This window comes from Pelecanus crispus, chromosome Z (assembly GCF_030463565.1).
Source record: "Pelecanus crispus isolate bPelCri1 chromosome Z, bPelCri1.pri, whole genome shotgun sequence".
NCBI lineage: Eukaryota > Metazoa > Chordata > Aves > Pelecaniformes > Pelecanidae > Pelecanus > Pelecanus crispus.
The window spans coordinates 77,251,076-77,266,424 of NC_134676.1; positions in this window are offsets into that span (position 1 = coordinate 77,251,076).

Consider the following 15,349-nt stretch of genomic DNA (forward strand, 5'->3'; position numbering starts at 1 on the left):
CTGAAAGGAGGTTGTAGTGAGGTGGGTGTTGGTCTCTTCTCCCACGTAGTTAGCGATAGGATGAGAGGAAATGGGCTCAAGCTGCGCCAGGGGAGGTTTAGGCTGGAAATTAGGAGAAATTTCTTCATGGAAAGGGTAGTCAAGCATTGGACCAGGCTGCCCAGAGAGGTGGTGGAGTCACCATCCCTGGAAGTGTTCAAAAAACAGGTAGATGTGGCACTTCGGGACATGGTTTAGTCTAGTCTACCCTTGATTGGTTTAGAGTGGATTTGGTAGTGTAGGTTAATGGTTGGACTGGATGATCTTAAAGATCTTTTCCAACCTAAATGATTCTATGATTCTATTCTATACTGTACACAAATATAGCAAGAGGCAGTTTCTACCTTACTGGATCTTCAGCTTAATAATATAAAAGATAGGAGGGAATCTGTTTTTCCCAGATACATAACAAATCAGCCTGGTTTTGTTATCATGAACAACTACCATTTTATAGTTTAACCATACTGGTAATCCACACAGGTAAATTAGCTAGAATAGCTATTGAAAGAACAGCTACTAAATGTGGGGTGTTGAAGTAACAGCAGCTCTTTGCAAATTAAAGCAATCTGAACAGACAAGGACAAAGAATTCTTGGTGTTGGAGAAGTCTGTCCAGAAGGAGCTATTCCAGAGCAGCAGGAATGACGTATTCCAGTGCAGCTATTGCAGAATAGCTCCTTCTGCCGTAGCTCCTCTATTCAATTTCTATACACAATTATGCCCTCTGGGTTTGCTAGGAAACCAGCCATTTCACTGAAAGAGCAACAAGCAGATTAAATTAGCTCCCTGAGTGTCTGTAATTTGGGTAGGTGTGAGCCATGCACCCAGTCTGAGTGAGCAGCACTTCGGTTCAGGCATCACCGACAAGCAGGTCTGACTGACACCAGCTCTGCTGTGCAAACCCTGAGAACTGTGCGAGGCCAGATCTTCTGAGGAACTAAGGAGTCTAGGCCACATCTTACCAGGAGCTAACAGTACCGGCCTGAGCTGGGACTAGACAACACTACAACTGCTCAGCTGCACTCCTGCACATACACCAAAGGTGGGTTGGCTACGAGTCAATCACTTTACGCTATAGATGCATATTTATGCCCCCCAGCCCACTGAGCTCTCTGGTATGGCAGTGGACTGCACGGCGGTGACCTCCTCTTGGGCACGGATGCCTCTCAAGGTTACTCCTCGAGGCTGAGGGACCCCTTACCGCGCATCTGATATCTATAATGAGGTAAGTGACCTTTTACATTAGACCTAAAAGTATATTGTGTGCTAGCGACATTTACATAAATTCAGCTATAGGTTAAGTATTAGAAGTGCAGTAAGTAGCAGTGTTTGACAGCCATCTAATCATTGCTGAAATCACCAATTACATTGTTGTTCAAGTACCATTTCATTACAGCTTAATTATCAATTATTGTTAAATCCCATCATTCAATTATTGCTTAGTCATAATTTGATTATAATTTAATTATCACTCAATCATTAATTATAATTTGATGGTTGTTTAATCATTAATGCAATACTTGTCTTAATAATTCACCTGTGACAGTAGGGCTGGGGGGTGAGGGAAAGAAAAGGGAACAGATGTGGTGGTGATGGCTGCTAACGCAGAAAATGTTGCAGCTTTACTGTTGTTCATGTATGACTGTAAAGAATAAAACACAGTAATAAGCAAACAGGATATTATTTTTGTGAGCAAAGGCCTTTGATGATAAGGCCGTAAGTTTCCAGTTGGGATAGGTCTATATAACAATAAAACTGCAATACTATACCAGGCAACAAACAGAATGTTGTGATTCTAACCTCTGTTTGAAAGAAAAAGTGTTTAATCATATTGATAAACAGCATTCCTCTTTTACCAGACACTGGCTACTAATGTTAAGCAGTACTACTGGGTTTTTCCTCTGTATTCACCACTGGGGTCTGAGGAATACACAGTCTTCCCCCTGCCTGCCACCATGTATGAAACAGACTATTTATCCTGCTTACAAAGGCATGGTAAATGGGAGCATGGTAAATGGGATGCCCTGGTTCTGGGGCATATTGGTGATCCGTTTGAGCCCCAAGGGAAGAAAATGGGATAAATACGTAGCTGAAAAATAGTCTGTTATATAATTACTATTGCCCTTGTTGGACACAGAAGAAAGCAACAGACTTCACATGTGCAGGAGGGTATTTCTCCTGGTTTTTGTGTTTGCAAATGCTTGCTGAACCTGGTGCGCCATTGGTTGTACATAAAACAATTTTCTCAGCAACTACATGAAAGCAAGCCAACCTATGAACCTCTAGCGCACACTGGTATAGTTTCATGTCTTGCTGCACCACCAGCACAGCTGCAAATCTCCTCAGCAGCCTATGATTTTACGTGTCAGTGACTTCAGCCTTCAGGTTTCTTAGGTGCTCCTCTTCCTCTTTGGGAGAGCTGCCAGGTTGCACAAGGTAACCCTTAAAGCACTGGGATTAATAGCGGTTACCTCAGTGATGATGGTCAAAGAGCAGAGGGCATTAGATAGGACAAGCTGATCCCCCGCTCTGCCCTCCCTGCAAACCAGCAAAGACACAGGTGGTATTTCAGTGTGCCCAGTCCTCAACCCCCTTGCTCAGACTTTTGACCAGAGGAATTCTGGCCACGCTTTTGCCTGGCCCAAGGAGGGCTCCTTTGGGCGGCACCAAGCACAGCGTGGAAGCTGCCTGGTTTTGGCTGGTTTTTTGTTTTGGTTTTTTCTTTTTTTTTCCTTGTTTCCTTAAGAGAGTTTCATTCACCTTCCCTAAGGGAATGACTGTTTCTTTAAGCCTCTGGCCACCTTCTCTTCTGCTTGTCGCCATGTACAGTCACATCCTCAGAGCAAGCATAAAACACTTCCACGTTCCCAGGAGGCTTTCCACCTCCCCCCTCGCTCGGCTGCCTCAGCGCAGGGGCTAAGCCCAGGTGGCTCCCACAAAGCACGCCCTTCCCCGCCGCTAATGAGTCGGTGACCTGGTGCCTCCCCTCGCCCGGCTCCCCAAGGCTCGCTGCAGCCGGCGGCAGAGAAAAGCCCCCGCCACCCTCGGCTCCGCGCTGGCGGCGCAGCGCAGCGCCTTCCCAGAGCCACGCCGGGCGAGGCCGGCCCCCTCTCCCCGCAGTCGCCGCAGGAAAGGCGAGGACCAGCCCCCCGGGACAGCCCGAGCCACGCGGGGAGACTCACCCCCTCCTGCTCGGCAGCCTCGGCCCCCGCAGCCGCGGCAGAGCCCGGCGCCCCGCGGAGCCCCCGCCGCCGCCGGCGAGGGGACGCGCAGCTCTGCTCTGCTCGTTGCTCGCTTCTCTTCCACAATTTTTTCTCCTCCCTCTCGGGCGGTGAGGGTGGGATTAAAGGCATCAAAGCCTGGACATGTGACCGAGATGCTCGGAAGGAGGGGAAGGGGAGCTGACAAGAGCGAGAAGCCGAAAACCGGGGAGCTCTGCGAAGGCAGGTTAAGACGCAAAAAAGGTGCATTGCCTGAGCGCCAGAAGGACTGCCGGAGCAGAGACCGCAGCGCAGCCGGAGTCCCTTATTCCTGCCCTGTGGTCCCCGAACGCTCCTTCGGGAGCAGCGAAGCGCCAGCCCGGGCAGTGCTGCAGAGCCCTGCGGTCCCTGCGGGGGCACAGACCGCCCCGAGCCGGGATATCAGAGGTACTCCAGGCCTGTGTCAGGTCTATTTATCGGCTCCTACGGCCACGCCTTTGCGGCACTGCCCCGTCTTGCTCCTTCTGCATGGCGCCCGTCCCTCCCTAAGTGGGTAGCGGGTTTATTTTTGGACTCTAGCTCTGCGCCCCACGCCGAGCCCTTTGCCAGCTGCCCAAACCAGGATGCCGTGATCTCCAAATGGTGGAGAGAAAGATCACTCCCCACATACTCAAGTGGAAAGTCGGTGCTTCAGAGTTACCAGCAGATTGGTTTACGTACATGTCAACCGTGATATGTAGAAATGCTAAGCTTCCGCCATATTAATCTGTAACACATTTATTACAGATGTCTTCGTTGAAGTGGGGAGGCTCATCAGCTACACCAAAATTTGTATCAGGCTGCAGGATCCAAAAATCATATCAAGCTGACCCAAAAGTGCCTCTGACCTGTTCATTTCCCCTCCCCGTTCTCTCTGTGTTCCATTTCCGTGTTCTACACACATACCTTCCAGCCCTGTGACCATAATAGTTAATTATACAAATTGTTTCTAACTACAGTTACCTGAAATATGCCTCAGAGAAAGTTCTCTGTCTGTCATCGTAAGGAATTCTGAGAACTACTTAGTTTTCTGCCTGCAGCTCCAGAAAAAGTGAGTGCATATATTTAGGCTAAATTATTTTCAGGCTCTGACCTCTCTTACTTCCAAGAAAATTCTGGAAAAAACCCACAACAACAACAACACAAAAAAAAGAAAAAATCCCTTACGCTGTTTCAGTAAAATACTACGTTCTGTTAAGCACACCTAGAATTTTGCTAAAGCCCAGTCCTGTGATCAGAAGCTTCTAGCATGATGCATGTTTTTGTTTTTTAAGTTTAACGTATGAATTGATGTTATTCCCTCTAATAAGTGTTATGAACAAAGGAACTCAGTTATGCATGCCTGCGATCCTTCCTTACAAGTGGCAAGAGCTGTCCCTCAGCTAAGGCTTCTTGTTGCAGAGACAACGTGGATGAAGGGGGAAAAAGTGAGAGGAACAGTAATGCTCATAATAATAATACAATCAAGCATCACACTGGGGTTCCTATAGCGACTTACTCTTCTAGGAAAAGGTGAGGCACGCTGGAAGGTCCACAGGTCTACCTAGATGTATGTTACTCTGAAAATAATAAGGAAAGACAGTAGAAGAAAGCATGGTTTCTCAGGTCATTTGCTTTCCAAAATCCTTCTTTGCTGACCACCTCTACCTCTTTTTCTACCAGTTTTTAATGACCATGATTCATTCCACTTAAATGTTCTCATGCCTGCAAATATCAATACGCTGGGAACACAATAGATCCTGGAACAGAACAGAGGCAAAAGGCCATATGAGAGTACTGGAGGTGGGAAAGAGATTATGCATTCCTGGGAGGTCCATTAGCATGTTCTTCCTAGGATTAGAGTTGCAGAATTTGTGAGAAACAAAAAATATTTATTTTTCTGCTTCTGTGTCAGTATGTGTGGGAGAGTGACTATTGAATGACATCAGTAGAAACACATCACATTGCACCCAGTATTACATTTCAGATGGGGTTTCAGCCAGCAGAACAATTTGGCAGTAATAAATTAAAAGGAATGGGCCAGAAGGCCTTTTCTTCAGGAATAAATATTTAGGTAATTGTAATTTTGTGAGGAGCCTTTCTGTATAATCTTCTGTGCTCCCACTTTGCTCACTTGCCTGCTTTTCAGGGAACACTTGACTTCCATGCATAAACACTTCTTTCTTTAAAACAGCTTCTGTTAGACCTGAAAGACTGAGGCAGGAAAGCCACAAGTGATTTTGGGGCAGTGGGACAGTTTATACAACAGCCTGTCATCCCTGACCACGCAATTCTTATCACAGTGCTGTGTCCTGCTGTGAGCTAGCATAAGGGAGACTGATCTGGCTGAAAAATAAACCTTTTCTTATGATGGATTATTTATTTTCTGGATCACCTCATTTCTTCAGTTCCCCACACCAAATGACTATGTCAGCAGAACAGGGAGGGGTCTGGAGAGCAGATGAGCATTTGGGGACATGACCGCTCATGCAGTAACCTAACTGCAACCTGAAATGCTCAGAAGAAGTAGATACTTCTGAAATTACTCAGCCTGTACAATAACAGGACAATACTTTATAACTGGGAAAAAAATCATGTGATGAGAATTATATCCAAGAAGGGGAGATTTAGACTAGATACAAGGAAGACATTTTTTACAATGAGGGTGGTCAAGCACTGGAACAGGTTGCCCAGAGAGGTTGTAGATGCCCCATCCCTGGAAACATTCCAGGTCAGGTTGGACGGGGCTCTGAGCAGCCTGATCTGGTTAAAGCTGTCCCTGCTCAGTGCAGGGGGTTTGGGCTAGGTGACCTCTAAAGGTCCCTTCCAACCCAAAGCATTCTATGATTCTGTGATTCAGCTCAGCCATTCAGATCCGAGTATTTTCTGTTGCCAAAGGAGCCTTCCCCTCTGCCACCCACTGTAACAGTTTTCACGGCACTAGCATTTGTGCAAGGGAATGGAGCTAATGTTTTCTTTTGCTTTGCTTCAGATCAGGTGCAGCTCCTGCTGTTCATAAACAAGACTGCTGGAGGACAAGCTAGCCAGGTGACATTTACATATTTGCACAATGTGGAAAGCAGCAGAGCAGAAATTCATGGTCTTGGGGACTGCTGAACTGAGAAGCCTGGTTACTTACGGAGTTGTGTCGCTTGTGCCCTGTGCATCACTGTCAAAATATCCTTAGCTTCCATCTCATGTTCCTTGCCCCCTGCCCCCAATTCCTTAGCTTTCCTCCCACACAGTAGTCCTACTGCTTCCTGGTTTTACCAGAAGGCAAGGGCATGAAGGTGTACATACTCTAGTTGATTCTGAGCTATGTGTGCTGCTTATCCAGCCAACAAATCGAACATACAGGTTCCTGTTCAGTGTATGTTGAGGGCTTTCATTGCACAGGAATGAAATTCTCTGCTCTACAAGAGAATGCATGAAGTATATAGCAGCAAACATATTCGAAACTTACCTCCTTCAGACAGTTGCAATGAAATTTGACAAGTGTGTTTAAGATTTATTAGGGACACGGAAGAAGCTGTGAAAAGCCAGAAAAAAAAAAGAAGGAAAGAAAAAGAAGAAGAAGGGGGGAAAAAAAAGATTTTGTAAGCCTGGTGTCCTTAGGAAAAAATCCAAAGTGATTGCATTCTAGCAGGAGGAATGAATAGTATATTTAGCACATGTTGTACCAGTATGCACATAACCTGGCCAGTTGTAAAGGCTGTGCCTCTTCTACAAACACTTTGGGAAGTTCTCCAGTGCAGTGGAAGTATTATTCCTTTATGTTCAGCTACCAGATTATAATAATTACCTGGTTATTCCTGTACCATCAGCTGCACAATAGGTATCTTCTCCTTGTAGGTATCTGCTGTCCTGGTTTCAGCTGGGATAGAGTTAATTTTCTTCCTAGTAGCAGGCATAGTGCTGTGTTTTGGATTTAGGATGAGAACAATGCTGATAACACACTGATGTTTTTAGTTGTTGCTAAGTACTGCTTATGCTAGTCAAGGACTTTTCAGCTTCCCATGCTCTGCCAGGTACACAAGAAACTGGGAGGGGACACAGCCAGAATAGTCGATCCAAACTGCCCAAAGGGCTATTCCATACCATATGACATCATGCTCAGAATATAAACTGGGGGGGGGTTGGCCAGGGAGCAGGGATCGATCGCTGCTCGGGAGCTGTCTGGGTATCGGTCGGCGGGTGGTGAGCAATTGCATTGTGCATCACTTGCTTTGTATATTGTTATTGTTATTATCATTATTATATTGTTATTATCATTACTATTTTACTTTATTTCAATTATTAAACTGTTCTTATCTCAACCCAGGAGTGTTTCTCACTCTTACTCCTCCAATTCTCTCCCCCATCCCATCGGGGTAGGGGGAGGGAGCGAGTGGCTGCGCGGTGCTTACTTGCTGGCTGGGGCTAAACCACGACAACTTGAAAAGCTAACTTTTTTAGTATTTTTCTTCCCTGTTCCGTATTTACAGGAAAAAATCCACAGAGTAAATCAAGACATATTTCTTGCTTACATTCTGCTTTTTAAGAAGCAGCAGACTTTTCTGATGGCTGTTTTGAGTTGGAATACAATATTAGTAATAACCAAATTACATACAGTGGCTTTCTCTGTTTTTCTTTTAGACTCGGTATTGATCACTGGGGACAAAAAGTATTCAAAGTCCTTTGTTGTTTACTGGAGACACAGTGAGCTTGTATGTCAGAGCTATTGTGTTTGACTTTAGACAAGAGTAGCGAGACGAAATACAGCTCCAAAGGGGATGAATTCATGCCGGCTTAGCTGTCTAGGGTACATTAATGTTCTCTGAAAATGCTGAAATATTTTTATCTCCTTTTCATCCTGGTCTGTGCATTTGGTTATCTATTCACTCTTCATATATTTTCCAGACCTTCCCGCTATATGGCCTCCTATATACTACTTCATTCCAGACTTTTCAGGCTTATACCAATAATTCATCTTGTGATACATTATTAAATACTGTTCCTGTAATTTCTTCTGCTTAAGCTGCTCACATCTGAAGATGCTGGAAACACACTGCTAACTGTAGTCCAGTTCTTTCTTTAGAGAGTATTGAACATGGACACACATGCAAAGCTTTTCTATGCTTCCTTTGCTTCTCTGATCAAATCATGGCTGTTCATAGCAAAAAAAACCACCAGTGTGAACTAACATGAAAATGTGTTAAATGATGGCAGAATTTCAGAAGGACAAGTGTGATTGCACTCAGAGAAACCGATGTATCTTAATGAGCTTAGTTGTATATGCTCTGGTGATCTAAATTCCTGTCTTGCTCCAACATTCTGACTCTTACAGACCACAAACTGAGTATTTCCAAGAGAGGGACAAAGGTTTTAATTCAGAAATAGAGTCAAGTGGCTCTCCAAACTATCTGTTAGAATACACTGGCTCTCAGTTACTTGCTCTGTGTTGCAACATAGAAGAATAGTCTGGAACAGTGTACTTTTTGCAGATGCTAAAAAAGAGAATGGGGTAAAGAGGCAAAACACAAGATTTCCAAACTGAGGGTCATTCTCCAGGGACTGCTGGAAAGCTTTTAATTTTCCCTTGCAGAATGGCGTAAAGTCATCTTGTACGGTCACTGGGCACATTTCACTAACAAATTCTGCCTGTGTGAGAAGCACAGAGTATTAGTAATTCCTCTGCTCTCTTTCACTGCAAATTTTAGGTGTGCACTTCTGGAACTAAAGGTTCTGCTACTGGCATGACAGAAATGCCCTGTCTAGCTGAAAAGTTTGGGTACCACTCATACAAGATTTTAACTACACAAAGACTCCCAGGAAAACTGTATCAAATTACGACTATTTTAAAACTGCTTCAAATCTCTAAGGGACAGCACTATTTGAAATTTAAGAGGTTTTAATTCAGTTTAGCTGAATGGTCTTTGGAAGTGAAAGAAGCAAATTAATTTTAGCCTTTTTTCTGTATCACAGAGACTAACCAGTTCACTTTTAGTTCATACTTTTAATTCATTCAGATTCAATTTTTTGAATGTTCAAGTTTAGACAAGTCAGTTCTGGTCAGATGACAATGGAATTTCATTCCTACACCTGGGCAAAGTGTAATTTGTATCTCCCTTCCCAGATGTGTGTCCTAAGTATTCTTGTATGTTGCAGGGTGAATTTAGATGAGCAATAATTAACTAATTTTATTTAATAAAAAAGTAGTACAATTTTTTTTTTTTTTACAGTAAAGCAAGACCTCACTTAGTCTAAGTGCATTGGCTACAGTTTTATGTGTTCATTTTCTTTAGTCAGTCTGCCAAGAAAATTATACCATCTTAAATAATATGAACAGCAATTGTTGGATAGATCAAGGATGCTGTAGAGTGGTATATTGTTGTGTGATCTGATGTACACACTGCATTGGCTGGATATTATTAGGTACAGTTCTACTACTGTCCCTAATAAATGTGTACCTAGCATAGCACACTGCAGCATCGCCTTTTCATTCCATTTCATGCCCACAGCAAAAACACTACCTACTTCACAACATTTGTGAGAGAAAAACAAAAATTATGCTATTTTTACAGCACATCCTTAGCTACAATGAGGTAAAGACAAGGTCATGCCAAGAGGATGGGATACTAGAACAAACCTTAAAGAACCAGATTTTGAGCAAGGACTGAAGCTTTGTGCTTCAAAGCTCAGACTTAAAAGTTAATTTTCTTATTGCTCATCACACTTTGGTAACAGCAAAGTGCCTCTGACACACATCAGCCAAGGAAAGGGATGTCTTTTAAGATACTAGTGTTTCTATTTTTGCTTCAAAGCACCAGTGGTCAAAATAGCAGAATAAGACAGAATCATCTTGGAGTCTGTAGCCAGTATATGAGGAAATTAAGGGGGTAAGGAAGTTCAGTCTAAGCCCTTCATCTTATTTATTTATTTATCGTAGTTGTTTTCCCAAGGGAAGAGCTCTATTTGCTTTGAAGCCAAAGACCTACACACACATGACAGGATCTGGTACTTTTATTTGGGCATATATTCCACTAACATGCATTTTCCTTTTTTTTTTTTTTCCCTTTCTTGAGACTTTCCCTACCTTTCCTGTCAACTATGTGATCTGATCCAGTAGACTCTGAGCATATGCGCAAGCTACCACTAGACACACTAAGGGTTGCGTTTCATATCTGCTCTTCTGTGGTAGCTGGCACTGGGTTATCATGAAGTAACTTCCGTGGTTCCAGTTTACAACCTAGCAAATGAAAGGCTGACTTGCATGCTGAGACAAAAAGATAATTTTTCCACAGAATTATTTATAGCAAGGGCTTTGCTCCATTTAATTCTGGGGTCTGGTTAGCTCTTTCAGGGCAGTTAGTCTGCTGTGAGTTGTTGTGGATACTATTTTGCTTTGCCCATTCACAGTGGTTGCCTGAAGGTGGCATTTTTCTAGCTTGTTATCTTAGGCTAGCAGCTTCTTGTGAGGCCCAAGTCCTCAGGTCTGTTTGTCCGACCTCTCTCCTTGTGTATACAACTTGCAATCCCCTTCTCCATCTGCCACTGACAGCATCAGGAGCCGACTGGCCAAAGCTCTTCCATCCCCTCTTTGGGATACACCTGTGTTCTGGTATTTCCTCAGCAGACTCCAGGGCACATGACCATTCTGGCAAAAGAGAGGATTTCTCTCTGCCCTCCAGGGCAGAACCTTCTGTTGGCCATGATCTCCGAGCGAGTTTCACTAACAGGTTTTAGCAAGATCAGCTATCCCACCATCTCCCATATGGCCTTTCCTCTTGGACGCAACACAGTTCTGCCGGATGAAAGATCATTTTAGGTACCATCCTGGGTGTGCCAAACTTCCAAATTCAACTGCATATCTGCATGCTGCCTGTCTCAACACATCTGGGTAATGCAGTTCCCAACACTGTGTCTCAACATCCTGCCTTACTGAAGAGGAAGCATTTCAAGACAATGTATTGGGCTTTCGTAACAAACCTTAGTATATGCTACTACTCTTACAACTTGAGGAAGAGCCAATATTTGAGTTTTTGTAGGTCCTTTTGATTTGGAATAGAGATTAACTGGTAATGGGTGATGTTCAGCACAACCCTGGTCACAAGGCTGTGCAAGTCTTGTTTACACAAGGAGAATCAGTCAATCTGAGTGTTCTTTTGCAGTCACAGCCTTAGCATACTAACACTACGAGCTCAAAACTGGCTCTTCGGTAGGCTGTTCCTTACACAACTTTATGTACTCAGTTCATCTCTGGGTCTCTGGTGTGTTTCTTCATATCAGTGTCCCTTCTGCTCATGCCAAAACAAGTGGACATCCTTTCCAAGAAACTCTTTGCTTCAGTCGTTCAAATTCTTAAGTAGCTGTAGTTTTGAATGAAGTATGGTGCTTAACTCTCTCTTACAGCACTTGCAAGTGAAGGACTGTGGTTGAACCTGCCAGTTTCAAGAAAAAGCAACCCTACCTGTCACATTCCTAGTAGACTCTAAATAAATTGCAAATTGCTGCAGGACATCCTCAGCAGTTCCTCTTCAGTGACATTACATTGCTCAGCTCTCACAGTTTCTTCACAAAAGTATCTCAAGGATTAATACTCCCTCTCTTTCTCTCCTTAGCATTCATACTTATGCTTGAATTTTTTCCCACATCTGCTGTATTGTCCGTGCATAACAATTCACAAGGACGTGACCATTAATCTGTAAACACCGCTAAGCGGAATGGCACATTCCTTCTACTGAAAAGGAGCAATTGTCTCAGTGCTCAGAGGAAATGACTGTCAGGAGTTACATAAAATCAGAGTGCTAATGGAGGGGAGGAGGAGGAGGGCAACCTTTGTGTCTTGAGTTTGCAGGCTGTGTGGAATGCCACATAGGTATCCTGAAGCACAGCCATCTCTTCTAGCACTACAATCTGGCTGGATGTGAGAACTTTCCCTTTTAAACACCATGTTAGGGCAGGCCCAAACTCTACCTGGTATGCAGTGTATGCAAACACTATCTGCATGCAGATCAGGTTGAATGCTTATCTAAAGCACAGTAATTGACACAGATATGGAAGAGAATGTACAGAGTGGGAGGGTGCTTTGCAGGAAAAGGCTTTTTCATTCTCTGTGGAGGAAATGCCAAGGTGCATAGGGGTAAAAGACACAGACATGAAATTAAATAAAAGGTTGTGACTGTCCCCATTTCAGTTACAATTTTGCTGTGATGAGGTAAAGCTAGTCTGCATGGAATCAACACCCGATAAAAATTATGTAGAGGGGAGAAAAAACAAGTATGAAGCAAAGGCAGGGAAAACACAAGGACTGAAAGCTATGCTGACTTGAAGTGATTTGGAGTACATTCAGTTCAACAAAAAAGCTCCTTTTAGTTTCAAACATTTTGGTCAATGACTGGCTGCACCTAGAATCAGTGACTTACCATTTCTTACTCAGCTTAAGGGGTCTCCAGGTGCAAGGAAATGCTGTGGGCCAAATATGCATTTGCAAATGTTTTGGATTTTAACTAGCAGTGGTTTTGTTGTCCCAAATAGGGCTCGTTTGCCTGGTGTGCAATAAGGCTATCTTCACACACTGAGACGAGATACTGTTTATTCACACAGTTGCACAATTGTGGGTGCTAGGTGGCTTTTCCACAAAGCTAGCACACCGAATCATCAAGTCAGCATCTATTTATACACATTAATTACCCTATTTAATTCCCTAATACATATGCAGTGCTATGATTGGTTAAAATCTCTTCACCTAGTATTTTAATTAGTGAGCATGTTGTCCTTCAATTAGTTGTCCTTCAATTTGAGTCTGGGGTGTAATTGTGATAGGGGGTTCATCAGTTGGTGGTCACGATCTCCCCCTGCCAGAATTACCTTCCCCTAAATTTCCTTCTTGGCAGTTCTCAAGCAACTTTTTGTGGTTTACTGATCTAGTCGGTCATACATCGCCTAGGCTTCTGCTCTTGGACAATCTGTTCAGTAAATAAAAGCATAGTTTGGGTAGGGCCTTACAATGGATATCTATAGCAGCATTGGGTTTGGACAACAGTTTGAATGCATGCAACTTTTAAAAAAATCCTCCGAGGTACTCACTTTTCTAGTTCTGTTACGTGAAGTTTATTTTATGCTGCAGTACTGTGTAGATACAGACTTCAACCAAGCTGGTCAACTTCCCCATCGCAGCTGCTCTCACACTTGCTCACCAAGCTGCAAGCAGCTCACCAAGCTCCTTCTGGCAGCTGGGCTGGGGGGGGTGGGGGGATGCAGGGAAGGAAATCATAGAGGAAGCTTTGTTTTTCCTTCAGGAACTCAAATGTTTGTTCAGCCTGAAGTCTTGTAGTGTATTACTAGGCTAGCCTATTGCTCTTGGGCATACTGTGATTTGCAACGTGGGGACCGTCCCTTTTTTCCCATTTCCCAGCAGAGACAGCTGCTGTGGAGTTGGGGAAAGAGAACCCCAGCACCTGCATAAAAAGCTTGCAGCTGCTGAAGAGATACAGATCTACTTTAAACTGATGAATAAAGCGGGAACCCTGTCAGTCTGATGATGTTTGTAGGTGTTTTCATGTTTTTCTACAAAGATGGTGTATTGAGTTTGTGTGGCAAGGTTTTGGTAGCTGGGGGGCTGCAGGGGTGGCTTATGTGAGAAGCTGCCAGAAACTTCCCCTATGTCTGATAGAGCCAATGCCAGCCGGCTCTAGGACGGACCCGCTGCTGGCCAAGGCCAAGCCCATCAGCAATGGTGGTAGAGCCTCCGGGATAGCATATTTACGAAGGGGGAAAAAAACCTTGTGCAACTGCAGCCAGTAGAGAGGAGTGAGAACAAGTGAGAGGCACAGCCCTGCCAGACACCAAGGTCAGTGAAGGAACAGGGGAGGAGATGCTCCAGGTGCCGGAGCAGAGATTCCCCTGCACCCCTGGTGCAGCCCCTGCTGAGGCAGCTGTGCCCCTGCACCCATGGAGGCCCACGGGGGAGCAGAGATCCACCTGCACCCGGGGAGGGCCCCACGCCGGAGCAGGGGGACGTGCCCCAAGGAGGCTGTGACCCCGTGGGAAGCCCACGCTGGAGCAGGCTCCTGGCAGGGCCTGTGGGCCCGTGGGGAGAGGAGCCCACGCTGGAGCGGGTTTGCTGGCAGGAGCTGTGGCCCCATGGGGGACCCACGCTGGAGCAGTCTGCTCCTGAAGGGCTGCACCCCGTGGGAGGGACCCAGGCTGGAGCGGTTCATGAAGAACTGCAGCCCATGGGAAGGAACCACGTTGGAGCAGTTCATGGAGGACTGTCTCCCGTGGGAGGGACCCCAGGCTGGAGCAGGGGAAGAGTGTGAGGAGTCCTCCCCTGAGGAGGAAGGAGCAGCAGAGACGATGTGTGATGGACTGACCCCAACCCCCATTCCCCGTCCCCCTGTGCTGCTCGTGGGGAGGAGGTAGAGAAATGGGGAGTGAAGTTGAGCGTGGGAAGAAGGGAGGGGTGGGGGGAAGGTGTTTTAAGATTTGGTTTTATTTCTCATTACCCTGCTCAGATTCGATTGGTAATAAATTAAACTGATTTCCCCAAGTTGAGTCTGTTTTGCCTGTGACAGTAATTGTTGCATGATCTCCCTGTCCTTTTCTCGACCCGCGAGCTTTTTTGTTACATTTTCTGTCCCTTGTCCAGCTGAGGAGGGAAGTGATAAGAGCGGCTTTGGTGGGCACCTGACATCCAGCCAGGGTCAAACCACCGGTGTGCAGAGATGAAGACATTAAACCTAAAACATCAAAATTTTACTTTAAACTTACATTATCTAAAAATGTTACTTCAGTCTTGGTTGGAGCGAGGCCTGTGTGGTATATGAATTTTTATGTGTTTTACATATGTAACTGTTACCTGCATTACAAATGTTTACATGCACTTTATATACACCCACAGAGCTCTCCGCTGGAACACGGACAGGCGGGCGGGTGTCGGTGGGGGACACCCCCTCCGGGGGACGGGACTGCCGCCGCAGCCCTTAGGCGACCCCTCGCTCGCTGGCCGCCCCTGGCGGGAGGCCCAGCCCACGGCGTCCTCCCAGGGCCCGGAGGAGTGCGTGGCGAGGCGGCAAGCCCTCCCGCGGCTGCCTGGGCGGCGGCAGCCACCTC